At 35.5% G+C, this 18,541-nt stretch overlaps 2 long non-coding RNA genes across 2 annotated transcripts; both read left to right on the top strand.

Moving 5' to 3' along the window:
- Positions 1–9,581: 9,581 nt before the first annotated feature.
- Positions 9,582–11,913, top strand: LOC134675783 (uncharacterized). The gene is made up of 3 exons (XR_010099790.1): positions 9,582–9,660; positions 9,996–10,046; positions 11,887–11,913. It is a non-coding gene; the product is annotated as an uncharacterized LOC134675783 (long non-coding RNA).
- A 3,267-nt stretch (positions 11,914–15,180) lies between these two features.
- On the top strand, positions 15,181–18,493 carry LOC134675817 (uncharacterized). Its single transcript, XR_010099803.1, has 3 exons — positions 15,181–15,432; positions 17,725–17,778; positions 18,461–18,493. It is a non-coding gene; the product is annotated as an uncharacterized LOC134675817 (long non-coding RNA).
- The last annotated feature ends 48 nt before the right edge of the window (positions 18,494–18,541 follow it).

The following is an 18,541-nucleotide window of genomic DNA, read 5'->3' as shown; positions in this document are numbered from 1 at the left end:
AAGTACTGACCACTCCCGACGTTGCTTAACTTTGGTCAAAAATCACGTTTGCTGTATGGGAGCCCCATTTAAATCTTTATTTTATTCTGTTTTTAGTATTTGTTGTTATAGCGGCAACAGAAATACATCATCTGTGAAAATTTCAACTGTCTAGCTATCACGGTTCGTGAGATACAGCCTGGTGACAGACGGACGGACGGACGGACGGACGGACGGACAGCGAAGTCTTAGTAATAGGGTCCCGTTTTACCCTTTGGGTACGGAACCCTAAAAACAATCCACACGTCAGCCAGTAAATAAGAAACCCTCAGAATATTTTTCGGACGAGACGAAGCTGTGTTCACGTTACCTAAGACTTTTCTTACTTTACTGCCCTAGCTATGTAATGGCTCCTCTACACGATGGGCCACCGCCGGCCACTCCAAATTTCAACTGTCTAGCTATCACGGTTCGTGAGATACAGCCTGGTGACGGACGGACGGACGGACGGACAGCGAAGTCTTAGTAATAGGGTCCCGTTTTACCCTTTGGGTACGGAACCCTAAAAACGATAGGTTGAAGATACATAGGAAAGTGGCCAAATGAACTGTATGGTATCTGGTATATAAAATATTGCTTATTGATGACTGGCAGCCTGATTTTAATTTTAATAAACGTCAAAAATTTGATCTTGATACGATATGGATTGAATCTAATTTTTGATGTTTAGGATTAAAGTTTGAATCAGGCCGTGGTTATGCCTCGATTGACATGGACTATAGACCTAAGTATCTATATTTTCAATATAATTTATACAGAAGAGAGATTTGAGAGTCTTCATGAAAAAATCTGAAATCTTGTTACAGTTTAAAATATAGGTAGGTATTATCAATTTAACAATAATATTGCATATCGCATGCAATTATATTATAATATTATAGGACTTTTACACAAATTTAATAAGCCCCACGGTAAGTACAAAACGGCTTGTTATGTGTTGTGGGTACTCAGACAACGATATATATAATATATAAATACTTAAATAAGTATATTGAAAACAACCATGACTCAGGAACAATCTGTATCATCATACAAATAAATGCCCTTACCAGGATTCGAAACCGGGACCATCGGCTTCATAGGCTACCCACTAGGCTAGACCGGTCGTCAAATTTGCAATATTTCAATAATTGGATGATTAAACCAAAACATAGTATAGTCAGTAAAAGCATTTCTTCTCATCTCTTCATTAAAGCTTCTGCATACATATTTAAATGCAGCGGTGATAAGCTATGTATGCACTTACAATCGGGGACATTCGCGGTATCTTAAGGGCAAAAATCATTTAAACGCCTTGCAGAAGGTCAGACCAACAGCATTTCATTTAAAAATGTGGGTGTTGAAATAAAAGGTTAGCTCAGATAACGTTTATTGCCGTCCATTTGATTGTCTTTGCGACGGGCGGCATTTGCAAATTAAAATAAGGAACCCAAAATGCATCCTAGTTGGCTATCTTTTTGGGGAGGTGAAGCTTTTAGCCTAAACAACAAACTAATAAACTTTCCTTACTACCTATTGTTTGTCTCATTAGCTGTTTTTACCCTTTTCATTATTAAAATAGTGAAGTGGTTCACTGGGAATTTCCCCGATTTTACATCATAAGAACGAACAAAATAAATAATAAAGTAGCCGCAGGTGGCCTAGCGGTAAGAGTGTGCGGCTCTGTACCAATGTGTTTTTCCGAACTTATGTACGAAATGTCCTTTGATATTTGCCAGTCGCTTTTCGGTAAAGGGAAACATGGTGTTTGGAAGTTTCCCCTCTGGGTTGGAAGGTCAGACGGCACGGCAGTCGCTTTCGTAAAAACAAGTCCTACGTCAAATCATGAGATTAGTTGCTAAGCGGACCCCAGGCTCCATGCTCCAAGCTCCATGAGCCGTGGGAAAGCCGGGATAGCGCGAAGAAGAAGAAGAAATTAAGTAAACTTATAGATACATAAAAAAAGCTGTCTAGGTCACATTCATATCTCTATCAAATTGTTGACTTATCTTAACCCTTTTCCCGGCACCAATCTAAAAGGTTTTCCCGAAAAATCAAAATATTATATTTCAATTAGGATATTGAAAACAACTCAAATTTCCCGAAAGCGCAATCTAATTTGAATCTTAAATCGGAACACTAAGGTTGAAATTCTAGTAGCACGTATGTGGTCGATAAATCGTATTATGAATGGAAAAGGGTTCAAGTTCTAATTAAGCCGATAGTAATTAAAATAGCTCGTTAATTGCAATTCTTCACGCTGTATCCCATCATGAAAAAAATTCCATGAGCTTATTGCCAATTAATATCAGCGCGTAATTAAAAATTGACCTTCAATATAGTAATCAAAACACGAATAAACCACATGCGTATCGAATTTGGCTAAAATTAGGGTTCATTACTAACAATGTATTATATTAGGAAAAGCAACGTTTAAAGAATAATTATTTCACCTGTACAATCGCCATTACATAAGTGAGTCATATTTCGGTGCGGCCACTGCGCTCGCTCACAAATATCTGAACACGCCTCTATTGTCAAAGCGTTAAAATGCTTGTTAAGATATTTTCGAGCACTTTGGCCGCTCCAATATATCTGATGACGACGGTATCTAGATTGACAATAAAAATGGCGTAGGGAAAACTGGGCAGCTACTCGTACAAGTTGAGACTTTTAACAAGGCTTTTTTGAATTGGTCTCTCGGTCCAATTCAAACAATGCTTATGATGTCACACCGATACGATACCGATCTGTCAGTGTCAAAAGTATCGTATCTGTGTGACTTCTCTCAAATTATATTTTATATGAATGAATCCTTTAATTATATAAGTATGTAAAATCTGGTTATATGCCTAGAACTCTTATTCTGCTTGATTAATGAATTTTTAAAACTCATAACATGCCTAAAATTGATTCCATGGCAATTATCTGGCGATTATACACCTACATAGAGGCAGAATAAGTTTTTAAACATTATTTGACTACCATTATGTTGAAACGGCTGCTTGTTTGTCTTTTGATTTTTGCCTGTGTTCTAGGCCAGAGGCTAAAAACTGTAAGTAGTTTACTTTCTAAGTAGGGTAGATTGGGGCTAAGTTTAGTCTGTCACTGTGTTTGGCCGTAGCGTTGAATTAGTTTTGTATGCGGATAGTTTTGTACATAGTAGTTTTTCCTCAGTCGCCCGTTGACCAAGAACGTTGAAAGGGTTCGAACCGTCGGGGCGTATTTTAAATTCATTATACGCGATATAATCCGATTTCATAGTTTTATTCCAGGAGTAACTGTCGCGGTAACCGAATACCATATAAAAAATTCATCCGATTTATTTTATTTTTTTCAGGGTGGGAGGGTGTGCCAAGTGATAGAAAAGGTATAGTATTTCCGTAACTCAAACAAAATTTTCATAAGTACATTTTATTTGTACCGAATTCGGATTTTGAGTTTATTCCGATTAAAATAAAGAACTCTTAAAAACTACCAAAATTAACCACAAAAAAATGACTTAAAAAATGTAATCCCCTAAAAAAATTAACTATGCCCTAATAGTATACAAGAAACGAAAAACGGCTCAAGTTATATATTACATACCTACCTGGCAGTGTGGCAGTAAATATCTGAGGCTTTCTTATTTACTGGCTGTAGTATATAACAATTTTTTTGTTCATCGGTGCCGTAAATCGGTAACTGACGCAGCGGGCCGAAAGTTAACTATTTCCGGCCGGAGGGCAGAAATAAATGTGTCCCGATTTTGCATGAACTTTTTTGTTGTACTCGTATATGCAGGATGCTCTTAAGCATTTACAGCACACAATAATATTGAACTAGTGTTATAGATGGGCAGACGACCTTGTTAAGGTCGCCGGAAGACGCTGGATGCGGGTCGCTTCCAACCGGTACGAATGGAGGTCCAAAGGGGAGGCCTTTGTTCAGCAGTGGCCGTCTTATGGCTGAGATGATGATGATGATGATACCCACTGTTTTGAGTTGTAATGTGATTTACAGGACATATACTTACATTTTAACATTTTTTTTAGCTGTCCGTGAGTATACGTATTAAACATAGGTATACCTACAAGCTTTTCGGTGAAGGAAAACATCGTGAGGAAACCTGCATACATCTGCGAAGAAATTCAAAGGTGTATGTGAAGTCCCCAATCCGCATTGGGCTAGCGTGGGGACTATAGCCCAAGCCCTCTCGCGCATGAGAGGAGGCCTGTGCTCAGCAGTGGGACGTATATAGGCTGAAATGATGATGATACCTACCGATGTAGGATAAATGAATATAACGGTTGACCCCAAGAACCCCAGAAAATCGAACAGCTCCAATTGATGATAGTTACTCAAGTTGGGTCGTCCAGTTTCCTTTTAAAAGTGCAGCTTAAACACGTCTTAATTTATTTTCTATATTAATCCCTAGAACAGTAATTAAGAGACCATCAACGTGCAGACTAGCGCCACTGCTAAATAATCGTAATTATTTAAATTTAACGAAAGATAGTTAAAAAAGGGGCCACTACGTACTGTATTTTGTATTTAAGTATCTACTGAATACACTAAACTAGTTTTTATATTGCTGCAAACAAAAACAGCCGTTTCAAATTTGGACGCATTGATTGACAAATCCAGCAACATAAAAACTAGTTTGATGTATTCATAAGGTACTTAAATACAAAATTGATGGGCTATCAAGTGAAGAGTGGTACTTGAATGTAGGTAGACCTGAAAGGAAATGAAATTAATGTATGTTGAGACCTAACTATGTAGAATGTTTTTACAATAAATGACTTTCTTCTTCTTCTAGCATATTTTTGTATATTTTAGGCAAACCCACAAGAAATGCCGGGAAGAACTGTAAGTTTATTAAAATACTAGCTGTAGCCGCAGCTTCACTCGCGTGCGTATCATATTGTGACAATATGTCGGGGTGAGAGAAGGGCAAAGGGACTCACAGCTCGTCCTTTAAATAGTCCTAATTACAGTGCACCCCTTCCTTTCACTCGCGTTTCAAGGGCCTTTGGTTTCGGAAGGCACACGTGACACTGAGGGTGCAGAACTTCACTCTTTCGAGTTCTTTTTGAAGAGTCCGGGACGCACACGCGCGATGTGTGTCTAGCTCGGAGGCCGCGCCGAGCGTTCCCGAATGATCGCCGTGAGATGATTTTGGGAAGAGGCGGATCGGAGTGCGAATCGTTCATGTCAACATTGTCAACTCGTATCATGCAAAAAAAAAACTTTTGAAGTCGGTTAAAATACATAGGAGGCATTACAGCTTGCAAACCTTCCTAAGGGTACCTTTCCATTCGGGGATTTATTTAGCTTTGGCACCGACTTTAACCAAATCAGGAAATCGTATGTAGGTAAATAACAATAATAATTATTTTTTGCAAAAAAAAATTTACTTCTTCTTTCCTGGGTGTTTTTTGAATGCGATTTGTTTTTCATTCAACTTGGTAATATTCTCCACGACCAGACCAGAAGAATACCAGATAGAAAATACCAAAATATTACGTAACAATAAGTTCAATACGGGTAAGTGTGGCTGGCTTTCATAATGGGGCCTTGTTACACAATTATTGTTTACTGTGAGTTTATTTATTTGCTACTTGCGTTTAGTGGCAATGTGAAGGACAGCCACACTTATACCGCAGCCGCACTTCTCCATGTTGACTGTATTATATTAAGTATCCCAATGTCGGCTTTACAGGCAGAAGAGGTTCAAGAAATAGCAACGGTGTGTATGCAATTCAAATTTTGACTTATAGTTAGGATTCTTAGCTCAAATTTTGGTCCCATCCGGTATATAGGTACATTTTACATTGTACCTACGAGCATATGCATCATTTTCCTTAACATAGCTAGTCCTTAGTGACCCTGCTTACGAAGCTGGCGGTCCCAGGTTCAAATCCCGGTGACGGCATTTATAAAAGGAGCACGGATATTTTGTTCCTAATATCAGTTCTTGGTGGCGGCGGTAACTGATGGAGGCCTCTAACGGTCAGAGCGTGCGACTTTCAATCCGAAGGTCGCGGGTTCAAACCTCGGCTCGTACATTGAGTTTTGCGAAAATTATTTACGAAATATCATTTGATGAGTATTTACCATGCGCTTTTCGGTGAAGGAAAACATTATGAGGAAACCGGACTAATTCCGAGGCCTAGTTTACCTTCTGGGGTGGAAGGGCAGATGGCAGTCGCTTTCGTGTCGCCAATTCCCGGGATTAGTTGTCAAGCGGACCCCAGGCTCCCATGAGCCGTGGCAAAAATGCCGGGATAACGTGAGGAAGAAGAAGAAGCTCTTTATAATAATTATGTTACCTATACAATGGTGATGGGTAGTAGACAGGTAAATACCAAGTTATAAATTACCTATAGCAAGTTAACGCTATACCTAATACATGCCCTTTTTTTCAGAAAGCCGCTATTATCATGCATAAGAATAAGGTAGGCACCTTATTCTTCTTATTTATTTATTTTCCATTTTGTTTGCTTTGGCCGGATTTTTTTTTGTTTTCTGAGCAGAAAATCGAGTAGGTATCTGATATGGTTTTTTTCAACGCGGAGGGTAGGGTGACATTTCATTTTTTTTTTCATTCTATGGCAATTAACGATTTAGAACAATTCTTTTATAACAAAAATTATTAAAATCCCAATATGAAAAAAAAAACATACCTATCCTCGTAGCTTAAAAATATCTCATTATAATAGACATATGTCTCCAAAATATATAATTAAGTCTGTAAATATAAAATGAAATTTTTAATATTGAGTTTCATTATGTACGATATAAGCAAATTGCAATAGATATGGCTTTGCAGATTTAATCGAAAATCGTAAAATTCGTTTCTAATTTGCATTGTTTGAAGTCAATAATTGGAATAGAATAGAATAATAGATATTTATTAGAAAAAACTTTGTTGAGAATAAATATTAATATCCTGGCAGTGGCAGCCGGGTTCAAAGGTCAAGAAAAAACAAATCTAATAAGTAATAATTATAAGGAAATTATGAAATTCAAAGAAAAAAAGGAATGAAAAAAGGGTGCGTGTGTATGTGTGTGTGTGTATATGTGCGTGTGTGTGCGAGTTTGTGTTAGGCTACAGAGATGTTTAGCATGTAAGGGATTATTAGGTGGTTTACTTTACAATTACTTTTTAACATGTGTCACCTAGGTACCCTACGAGTGTGAAAATGACTATAGTCTTATTGACACGTCAGTTTGATGACTCGAATAGGAATAATGGATATTGGATATAATTATGCACCTACCTATTTAACTTATTATTAGATTATTAGTTATTATGTTTGTATCTGATGGAATAGTATTATTTTTCTGAGTTGAAAAATAACAAAGACGTTCGATATTAAACTTTCGTGAGACATATTTTAAATTGTTTATACGACAACGGCTCGATCAGTGCACGAGTTGCAGTCGCCGCGAGCACTCGAGCCTGAGGAAGGACCCCCGATGGGCCCGAAACATGTCGCCAATAGCGACTAAAAATTCAAGTGAGTGAAACCGTTGTCGTATAAACAATTTATCACAGAGGTTTATTGGTACCTATACAAAAATTATTTCATATTTTAACATAATATTGATTTCAGCTCGATGTAAGTGAATGAAAATATAGTTATTATACTTATTAATCAATGACGATTATAGTCAACTGTACCTAGATATAAACACTATAAGGTAAACCTACTGGCACTTGACGCGGTCCCAGTACATGGCATCTTGAACCTTAGTCATTGTTAATAGAGGTGACAGCAAAGTGTCGTCTATAGGGCATTAGCATGTCGAGCATTAGTACGGTTACCTTACAATTAGTTAACCTAACCGCCACTATACAATCAAATTGATATTCTCATTTTCAAACGACATTTTGAAGTAACTTGAAATTTGAATTTATTCCAATATATTAATTTATAATTTTATTATTATTAATGATATGATTTTTTTTAATTTAGTTGGTAAGTACGCATGAAGCAAACATTAAAGTTTCTATATATTTTCCGTTTAATATTGCTAAATAAATTTCTTGTACAAAAAAGATTAGATAAATTTGTTCAAGATACAAGATGAGTTTGGTACGAGTTTAGTTAAATATAATAGTTAGATATGTACATTTAGGTCAAGAAATGAATGCTCAAAAAACGTTGTAGAGGGAAATGCTAGGAACACAATTTTTGACTCCGTAACTTTGTTTGGACTAGTTAGGAGGTGAACATATCAAAAGTCCCCGGCTGTAGCCCCGCTGCTGGGGGGTAGAGGGGGGTAAGAAGGTCGAATTTTTCGGTTTTTCGTTGATATCTTGGAAACTTTGCGTCTTAGCGACATGACTACTAAGACAAACCGAAAGCTGATAAAATTGGTTACAAGTTTTATCCTGTCAAGTTTTTCGATATCATGAATAGTTTTTGAGATACCCGCTCTTGAAAGTTTATTTAGGGATTTTAATTTTATCTTGATATCTACGTCAGTGAAGCTGTTAGGCCATGTTTGGTATCATTTTCGTATAAATCGGGGGTGCTGAATACATTTATGGTATCACATTGACACCATTCCGATGTAAAACCAAAATTAAAAAATAAATATTTTTTTAAATCCCTCTTCACGCTTAAACCGCTGAACCAATTTCGTTGAAATTTGGTATAGAAATAGTTTAAATCTCGATACACGACATAGGATAGTTTTTATAACCAAAAGCATCTTTTGAGAGTGTAAAAAGTGGGGTGGAAGTTTGTATGGGGAGTCAATAACCGCTGAACCGGTTTAGATGAAATTTAGGACGGAATACATCTGTGATTTAGATGAAAGTGATACCAAACATGACTTCAAACCTTACCTTGAGCAGTATTAACCTCATGAATTCAGTTTCGTCGACGAAGTTGAATTCCCCCCATACTCCATTTCACAACTTTAAAGGATGATTATTGAGATAAAAAGTATCTTATGTCCTGTCTTGGGACTCGAAATATCTGTATACTAAATTTCAATTAAATCGGTTGAGCGGTTTAAGCGTGAAGAGGAATTTAAAAAAAAAGGTATTTGTTTAAAGTTTATATGTTTTTTCTTAAGAATGGTGTCAATGTGATACCAAAACTGAATTCAGCACCCCCGATTTATACGAAAATGATACCAAACACGGTCTAGCAGCGTCACTAATGTAGATGTCAAGATAAAATTGAAAGCCCTAAATAAACTTTCAAGAGCGGATATCTCAAAAACTATTCAAGATATCGAAAAACTTGACTGAATAAAACTTGTAACAAATTTTATCAGCTTTTGGTTTGTCTTAGTAGTCATGTCGCTAAGACGCAAAATTTCCAAGATATTAGTGAAAAACCGAAAAATTAGACCTTCTTTCCCCCCTCTATCCCCCAGCACCGGGGCTACGGCCGGGGACTTTTGATATGTTCACCTCCTAACTAGTCCAAACAAAGTTACGTAGTCAAAAATTGTGTTCCTAGCATTTCCCTCTATAACTTCTTATTGCTTGGCCTAATTATGTAGAACAAAGTATTATTCCTGTTCAGAGATTAACTGCAAAGGTCAATTGTTTAAAAAAAAAGTTTCAGTGCTTGCAAATACTAACATGTAATATTTTTGTTACATTAGGAAATAGACAGACTCGTAGCAGACCAGGTAAGTATAGCTTTATGATCTTAATATTGATCCAGATTTTCCAGATAATGTAGGAATATGTGATGTGCTTAATAGGTGCGATTGGTTTAAGATTAATTAGAACACCGTCGTAATTATCATGAGTCGTCTGATTCGTTTCCATAACGTAAAAGAAAATAAGTGACGTTCCACGGCAAAAGGTACCTTATTGCCGCAATAATATTGGAGCGGCTTTAATAATAGCGTAAGCGCCAACCGCCATAAGGTACCTTTACCCGTGGGACGTCATTAAGTTTACTAAAAGTAGATTCATTTAAAAATGTTAACCAAAGATTTTATATTTTCATATCTTTCAGGGAGGCGCAGTTCAAGTAATTTCAAAATTATCTGGAGCTGTGAAAAAAGGAGTAAGTGTACTATTCATACAACATAATTATATTTCTTTGATATGAAACTAAAAAGTATCAAAAAATGTAGATAGGGTTGTATTGTGGTACCTTTTCTATATAAGTCTGATGGTCCTTATGCAGATAAGGTACACAATATAACCCTATTTAGGCTATTTATTTTAACCCTTTCTTTTAATAGTTTACCTTTAATACCTGACCCAAAGCACAGAATCACTACACCTTATAAAGTCCCCCGCCGCGTTTGTGTGTTTGTATGTTCGCGATAAACTCACAAACTACTGAACGGATTTTCATGCGGTTTTCACCTGTCAATAGAGTGATTCTTGAGCAAGGTTTTTTTAAGTGTATAATTTGTTAACCCGTTCGAAGCCGGGGCGGGTCGCTAGTAAAGTGATATGCCCAAAGGTAACATACTTTCATAAAGAATTTCATACTTTTATAAGTGTGAATAGGTTCCAATTGTGCGACCATATTATTTTTTTAAATAACACTTGCACTACGTGGGCTATCAAAATCCCTGCAGACCTTTCTAGGTCTAACTTTAATACCATAGACAAATCTGCATTTCATATTAGGGTCAATTTTTGAAGAGGGTGTTTTTTCGACATTTGTATGGCAATTTTTTATTTTTGAAAAATCTGATTATAAATCATTGTTTTAGGAAGGGTTCTTAACAACAAAAAATATACTGTAGGAGGCACCTCTGTACTTTTTATAGTTAGCTAGATATGGACGTTTAAAGATCGACATTTGTATGACACTATTTAGCCATTTGTAAGGCGCTTTTGACATATATACGGCATTTTTTCGACATTATATGGCAGTATCAACATGTATATGCCACTATTTATTATTTTTGTTGCATTTATAAGACCCTGACCACATATGTATAACACCTTCTCGACATCTGTATGGCACTATGTCGACATTTGTATGCCACAATCGACATTTATACGGTCAAAATAGCCGTATAAATGTCGCCATACAAATGTCGCGACATGTCGCCAATAATATTTTTTAGCGATATTTCCTACACAATACAACAGATTCACTTATTTATTTTACTATATATTTTAACACTATATTTGCAACTATTATTATAAAAGAAATATTTTTATTCCAACTATGTACCAACGTATTCAGAGTCCATACAAATGTCGTTGTAGTCGTACCAAAATATATCGAAAGAGATTTTTATCTGTTTTTAAATAAATTAAACTGTTTCCGGGTTTACATTTGATGTCAATCGATGCCCAACTAACCGCACTATTGCGTTGTAAATTTAATCTAACCGTTATTCAATAGACAAAGAAGATTATAGGGGGTATATTTAAGTCATAACAAAACAGGTGCCGCGCGGGACAGCGATAAAAAGGCTTCCCTTGTTTTATTAAATAACGCATTAATTTATCAATATGATTAAATCAATTCTCTAGAAAATGCTCTTTATAGAAATACAAAGTTGTTTATAATACGTTGTCTACATCCAAAGTTATGATTTTTTTTATTGCGCGATGCCGCCACTGGGACACGCGAAAAACGGCAAATTTCGCCGTTTTTGGAACTTCAAATGCGATTTTGTCAGGACCAAATAATATTTTTGATACAGTTGTGCATGATTTTTAAAGCTTATAATACACTGAATGAAAATATATACATACCCAGTCTTTTAGTCCTATGGACTTCGAGTTTTAGCCGTGGGACAGCAAAAAATGCCTATTTGAAAATTGACCCATTAAACATAAGTACATAACAAAAATAAAAACTGGAAATAGCGATGAGCTAACTTTAGTGCATGTACTTCACTAGTTTTTAATTTGAATATCCTTTTTTATAGCCAACCACACTTATTGGGAACAAAAAGGTATTATTTTTACATGTTATTTCTCTTCTTAATATTTGAACCTAAAATGCAACTTCTTATGATATCGAGGAGCCGATGAATTAATGGTAATCCATGAACGGCACAGCTAAAACGATAGAATTCATAAAATATTAATTATAGGAATGCAGCGAGGTTGACTGCGAGTACTCAGGATGTCATCTCATTTCGGGCTGTCCTCAGAATCAGCCAGGAACCAATCCATTAAAGAAGCTGTTCGGATCATTCAAATAAAAGTCACTGTATCGCAGTCAAACACACTCAAGCATAGACTATTTCAATACTTGACATTCCATCAAACGCAGCCGTCATACATTCATTATAGACGGTCTGCGACACGGCCATTCTGACCTTTCACACGTCCTCGTGGGAAGAGTACTGTGCAAGTCTAAACTCCACAGGAACAACAAGTCCGCTAGAATAAACAAAATATTACTAAACACGCCAACTCGGGTACATTAATATCCGATAGTAATACGATATACGACATACTTACGTTCATACTTTATTAATAATTTATTTTCAGCTGGTAAATAAAACTTTCATAAAAAGTAGCGCGTATCTTTCGAATGTTATACTTTTCTAATTTAGAGTGGATTTTTAAATAGAGCTACCAAATCCAGCAGTACTTTCGTCTACGCCAAAATGGTCGGAGGACATCTCTTACTATTTAATCATAAAAATGACACAGATTTGAGGATTAATGACAAAATACGAGTACAAACAACAACACTTTCAACCGTACATCGATGGATCTTATTACAAATTAAATGATATAAGGTCCACCGTTGGACAGTTAACAGTGTGGGCGATGGTACCTAGTCAGTATTATTTCAACCAAATATAGCTTAATCATAACACTTTAGCAGTTACATAACCTGCACCGGCCCTTAGTTGCAACGTTGCAGCCACATACATATATGCATTTAATGTGTAATATTTTTGCTGAGCACCTACTTTACGTACTTGACAAAAACATTTATATTTATGTATACCATTGCTTACTATGATTATTTACTTGTTGTTTCTATGTTGTTTTTTAGAGTGCTAAAAAGGTTGATATCAATTTTCTAATATTTTAATAAAATAATCATTGTTAAGTAGGAAAGCGGACCCTGGCAAAGGCCGGGATAACGCTAGGTAAAACAAGAAAGTCATTGTTGATAAATGACGTTCTTGGGCTCATTCTACTCAGAATCGACAGCATTCTCCATCCCACCATTAAAAAAGATGTCCCAAAATGTCCATTCCATTACGTCACGTTTTAGTATGAAAACAGTTTTCACTTGTATGTGGGGACGTAGGTAGTGGAATGTACAATTTTCATACAAATTTTTGGGACATTTTATTTTATCATCAGAATTGAATATGCTAGTGATTCTGAGTTGAAAGAACCCAAAAACACCGGGATCTGTGAGAATCGGGTTTTCGATATTTATTTCTGAAAACGCCCAAATACGATGCAAAATTGCTAATACAAAATATTATACGTAAAATATAACTATATACAAATTTATCAATCATGACTCATGACCTAACTATACGTTAGTATGATAAATATAATACCTACTGTATGGGGATAAATAATTAATTCCTTATATAAAACCACATTGGCCTTGCAGGCATTTACCTATGTCTAACTTAAGTAGATGCCATAATAACTTTTTATCTTGAACCCAAAACGAAACTTTTTATTATTTTTAGAATAAACAAAACTAAAAAAGTCACTCCACCATACTTCGGTACTGTTACATACTCATTAATACCTTATTTATCATTTATTTCTTTTCAGCTGGTAATTGTCTTTCTTAATCATTATTTATTTTTAATCTACGGGATGTTAAAAGTAGCACGTATCTTTCGAATATTATAAACCTCTATTTTTTAAATTGATCACTGAGGGCAACCAAAGCTACCAAATCCAACAGCCTACGTCTATGCCAAAATGGTCTAAGAAGTAAGAAGGACATTTCTTACTATTTAATTATAAGAATGGCACAGAGTTTAGGATCAATGACAATAGTTGTAGTCAGTTTTATTCTATTAACTCACACTATAGACGGGTCTAACGCGAATTATATTCAATTACCTTGATTTACCGACGTTTCGACACAGACAGGATGAATGAGGATGTTTTAATGTGAGTTAATATGTATTCAAAACGTGAAAGCTTAAAATATTATAGTTTTATCCTAATTTTGCAAAATAAAACACTAGTAGAACCCCTACCTTAGGGTGGTTCAAAAAACATTTTTTTTTATTTTCCGACGGGCCACCCCCTTATTTTGTTACACTTATTATGCTGATAAAATACACCAAGTTTCGTAATTTTATCTCAACTACAAGGGGGTGCTCAACCACTTTGAAAATTTTGTATGTTGTATGAAAACCAAAAAAAACAAGTATTTATTATTCAAAATTTTATTTAAGTATCTGTTTTCACATTATTTGCACATGTGATTTATAAGTTTTTAAGTAGAAAAACATTTTTATTTCAAATTTTTATAATTTTTCAAAAGTAAGATTTTTTGAATTTCACCTAAAAATATCATAAAAAATAGAAATAAAAATGGTTTTTCACCAAATAACTTTTAAATCACACTTTCAAATAATGTGAAAACTACTACTTACATAAAACTCAAAAAAATAATAACTTAATTTTTTTGGATTTCATACAACTTTGAAAAATTTCAAAGTGTTTGAGCACCCCCTTGTAGTTGAGATAAGATTACAAAACTTGGCATATTTAGTCAATAAAACAAGTGTAACAAAATGGGAGGGTGCCGCTTCTTCTAGCTAGAGTTTGAATTTTTCCCATACAAACGTGAACCACCCTAACCTACCTACTCGTAAATGTCATTCTTTAACGTGAAGAGCGATCGCGTTTGCGTCATGTCATGGACAGGAATCATTTATAGGTATTATTAATTAAAGAAAAAGATGTGAATCCTTTTCTTTAAGATCCAAACAGCAGCGTTTTCAGGAATATTTATAGAATATTATGGAACTATGGTTTTTTTTTTTAATTCTGACTTCTATAGAAAAATCTACAAACCATGAATACATTTTTTTTTTATTAGCCTATTAGTGTGTCCCACTGCTGGGCAAAGGCCTCCCCTCTTTCCCGCCACTTGTCTCTGTCTAATGCACACTCCCGCCACTCCACACAGAATGTATCTAGGTTGTCCCGCCATCTCCGTTTGGGTCTTCCTCTGCCCCGAGATCCATCCTGTGGGATCCAGTCCGTGGATACATTGATTTTATTCATATTTTAAAGTTTTTGCTGCTATCTTAAAAAAAATATTGTGTGAAACATTACATTAGGTAGGTAGTTAGGACTTAAAATTATCGGGTATGTCTTTACAAAAGTCAACTTCGTTTCGTTTTGTAAATTAACTTTTGAATTTTAAGAATCTTTTTTATCTGCTGCACAAAATACTATTATCTTATATTTATCTTTTTGAATACTTCTTATTTTAGCTCAGTCAAGTGGCACACACGGTACGTATTTTTAATATGGAAATTTAATTATATTTGGGCATCCTTAAATCGAGATTCTGCTCGGATTTTTGACATTTGCGGTGGCAATACAGTCTGCTGTAATATTGTAATATTGCTTTAGTAAAGGATGACTCACGCTAGACCTTGCCGGGGCCGGGCCGGGACCGGGCCGGAGTTTTCTTTGGATATCACCACGTGATCACCGATCAGCTGTTATAGAAAATTACGAGATATCGGCGCGGCCTAGCGTGAGTCATCCTTAATGTTGGTATAGTCGGATTACCGGTACCTTTAAATGTGCAATTATCTCGAAAACCACGAAACTCTTACTAGACCTGTAAGTGCATTTTCTGGACCAGCCTAAGGTGCCCTGTCGATGGTTAGAAGGTTGTCCATTAATTACTGGGCACCCTGTATACAAAACCATGTTGTCTCAGAACTAAGAATAAAATAGAAACCGTTTGTTCGTGGTCAAATAAAAAGATGGATACAAGCGAAGAACACATAGTATAACATAACATAGGTATATAATTAACCACGAATTGGCTTCATGCATGAAGTTTAAATTTCAATCAAATATTTTTTATTCGGATGATTGTTACTATTATATCATGTTACAAATGCATTTCCATTATTAAATTATCATTTAATTGTTTAAAATAATAAATAAAAAGTACAAAAACTTGCCCGCGAAAAGCTAGTGAACGAAACGGAACGCCATTGGTCGAAACGTCACGTGACGTCACTCGTTGAGTTTAGTGTCATTTTATTTACGCATTAAGCATGTGACCCCATATTAGATCCAATACACTGCATGTGATATTTCTGAAAACATGAATAATAAAGATATCTTTTATTTATAATTTTTATAACCAAACTTGTAAGTATCTGAACGGTTAGTGCTGTCATCTAATATGTCATTGTCATGCGCACGGGATACTCAAAGCGCGCCATTTCAATTTTATCAATGCAAAATATCCAAAAAACAAAGCGGTGGAAATTTAAGTTAAATAGAAAATATAAGTATTTATCAAAGAAAACGACGCCACCGAGACGATGACGGACAGCGGGTTTATCAAAGCGCAATCGGACAATCTACCACACATAGATGCTTTCATGATGTCTGCATATTTCGCCAACAATAAAAATTTCGTTTCCGCTGAGCTGAAAGGAAAGAAAGCTGAAAGGTAAATATAATAATAAAATGATTTTTACTGTGTGTGTGTGTGTGTAAAGCTCAAAGTGATAGCAAATGTATAGTTACCATAGTAAATAACCTATAAACTGTGTATGTATATTTTGCTTTGAAAACGCAAAGGACGAGTAACGTTTTATGAGCATGTATGTATCAATATTGTTGTAATTTTACAACAATGAAAAGTAGTTTTGGGGTTTAGTTTTCCTCTTTTCATAAGTTTACACCATCGTTTGCGTACTTTCGCATCTCTTGGCACGTCAAAAAATGTTTTCTCGGGTGCATTCATGGTAGTATTTCTACACATTGGTACTAAACAATACCTATTAGAAGTATAAAATGTTTTTTTTAGGTTCTTCCATGTTATTAACAACAATACAACGAATAAACACAGAAAGAGCGGAGTTGCTCGCATAAGTTTCATAGAACAGTAAATAATAACAAACGTCAGTTAGTTCACGAGTCCAACGCGTGACGTCATCGCGTCATCAAGAATTCGCGCCAAAAATTATGAGCGTTTCAACCGCTCAAAATTTTTCAACATTTTAAATATTTTTTAATAAAATAATGGGAAACTTTATAAAATAATTTTTATATTTTCCGGTGTTCAAACGATGTAAATAATGATTTGAAAAATTAAAATAAAATCACGCATGGGGCTAATTGGTCCCGGATCAGCATGTTGCTGGCCTATCCGGGCTAGATAACGCTGGTTTTCCGTCGGAACTAAGTAATTCTAGTAATACCACAAAATAAATAATAGTACTAGGTACAGGAGACTCACTCTGTAACAAAACGCGTCTGTCACGATCAGCACAGATATGGCCGCTAGGTGGCGACAGCGCCACGCGCGGCTTATGGCAAACCCCAAAATTGGGGTCGAACGGATGTACTTTTAGCTACCTGTAGCAAAGCGACGAAATCGACGAAATGAGCCACGCCTGGTAATACTAACAAAGTGAATAGATAGTATAGAGGGTGGTCATAGTAAATTTTGTAGTAGCAGTAAATTTACTGCCATCAATCGTCACACGATTAAATCTAAAAATGAAGTGTATAAGAATATCGAAAAAGTATATGGACATTTTCATTTTCAGGGCATTGGAAATAACTTAAAAACGTTTATCCACAAAAAGCTGTCACAAAAATTGGTAAGTTATGAAACGAGGGACAACATTAATTTTGTTATCATCACATAAAAAATATCGTGATTAATGAAATATACCTATACATATATACAGGGTGATTCATGAGACGTGAGCAGGACTAATCCTGCACACTCAGTAACTGATAATTGATCGATCACCGTCGTATTTAGGTGAAACAACCACACTCTTTCCTACTTTTTAACTTTTTGGTGAGGGCAAATTTAATTCTCTACAATCATGGTCACCCTACGAGACCTAATTAATAAACATAAAACCTCTTTAACCGTAATGGCAGCATTTTGATTACGAAGAAAATAAACTGTCAAACTTGGGTGAAATACGAGTTTTCAAAACTAACCAGACCGTGATGAGAGTGATGACATTAAATTTGACACAGAATATCGGTAGTATAGTATTCTAAATTTATGGTGACCATGCATGTCGTAAATAAATTAATAACTTTTTTTTCAACACGACTAGAAAATTAACGTTAACCTTACTAATACCGATGCGAAACAGTTGCTTATAATTTACGAAATGCTCAGTGTTAATCCTGCTAACGTCTCCTGAATCACCCTGTATATAAAAATAAACCTTAAACTTGGCAAAGGTCAGAGTCTGTGCGTGCTTTTGTTTATATGCAATAATAATTTACTAACCACTGTATCACTGTTCTACTTTACAGAAGGGCAAAGCTGTAGATTCTGAAGCATTAAAGGTATACCAATATCTCTACAACAAAGCTAAATTAGTAATTACAGTTGTA

The sequence above is a fragment of the Cydia fagiglandana genome, chromosome 23 (genome assembly GCF_963556715.1).
Source record: "Cydia fagiglandana chromosome 23, ilCydFagi1.1, whole genome shotgun sequence".
Classification (NCBI taxonomy): domain Eukaryota; kingdom Metazoa; phylum Arthropoda; class Insecta; order Lepidoptera; family Tortricidae; genus Cydia; species Cydia fagiglandana.
Note: the sequence above shows the minus strand (reverse complement) of the source record. Positions and strands in the feature narration are given on the sequence as shown.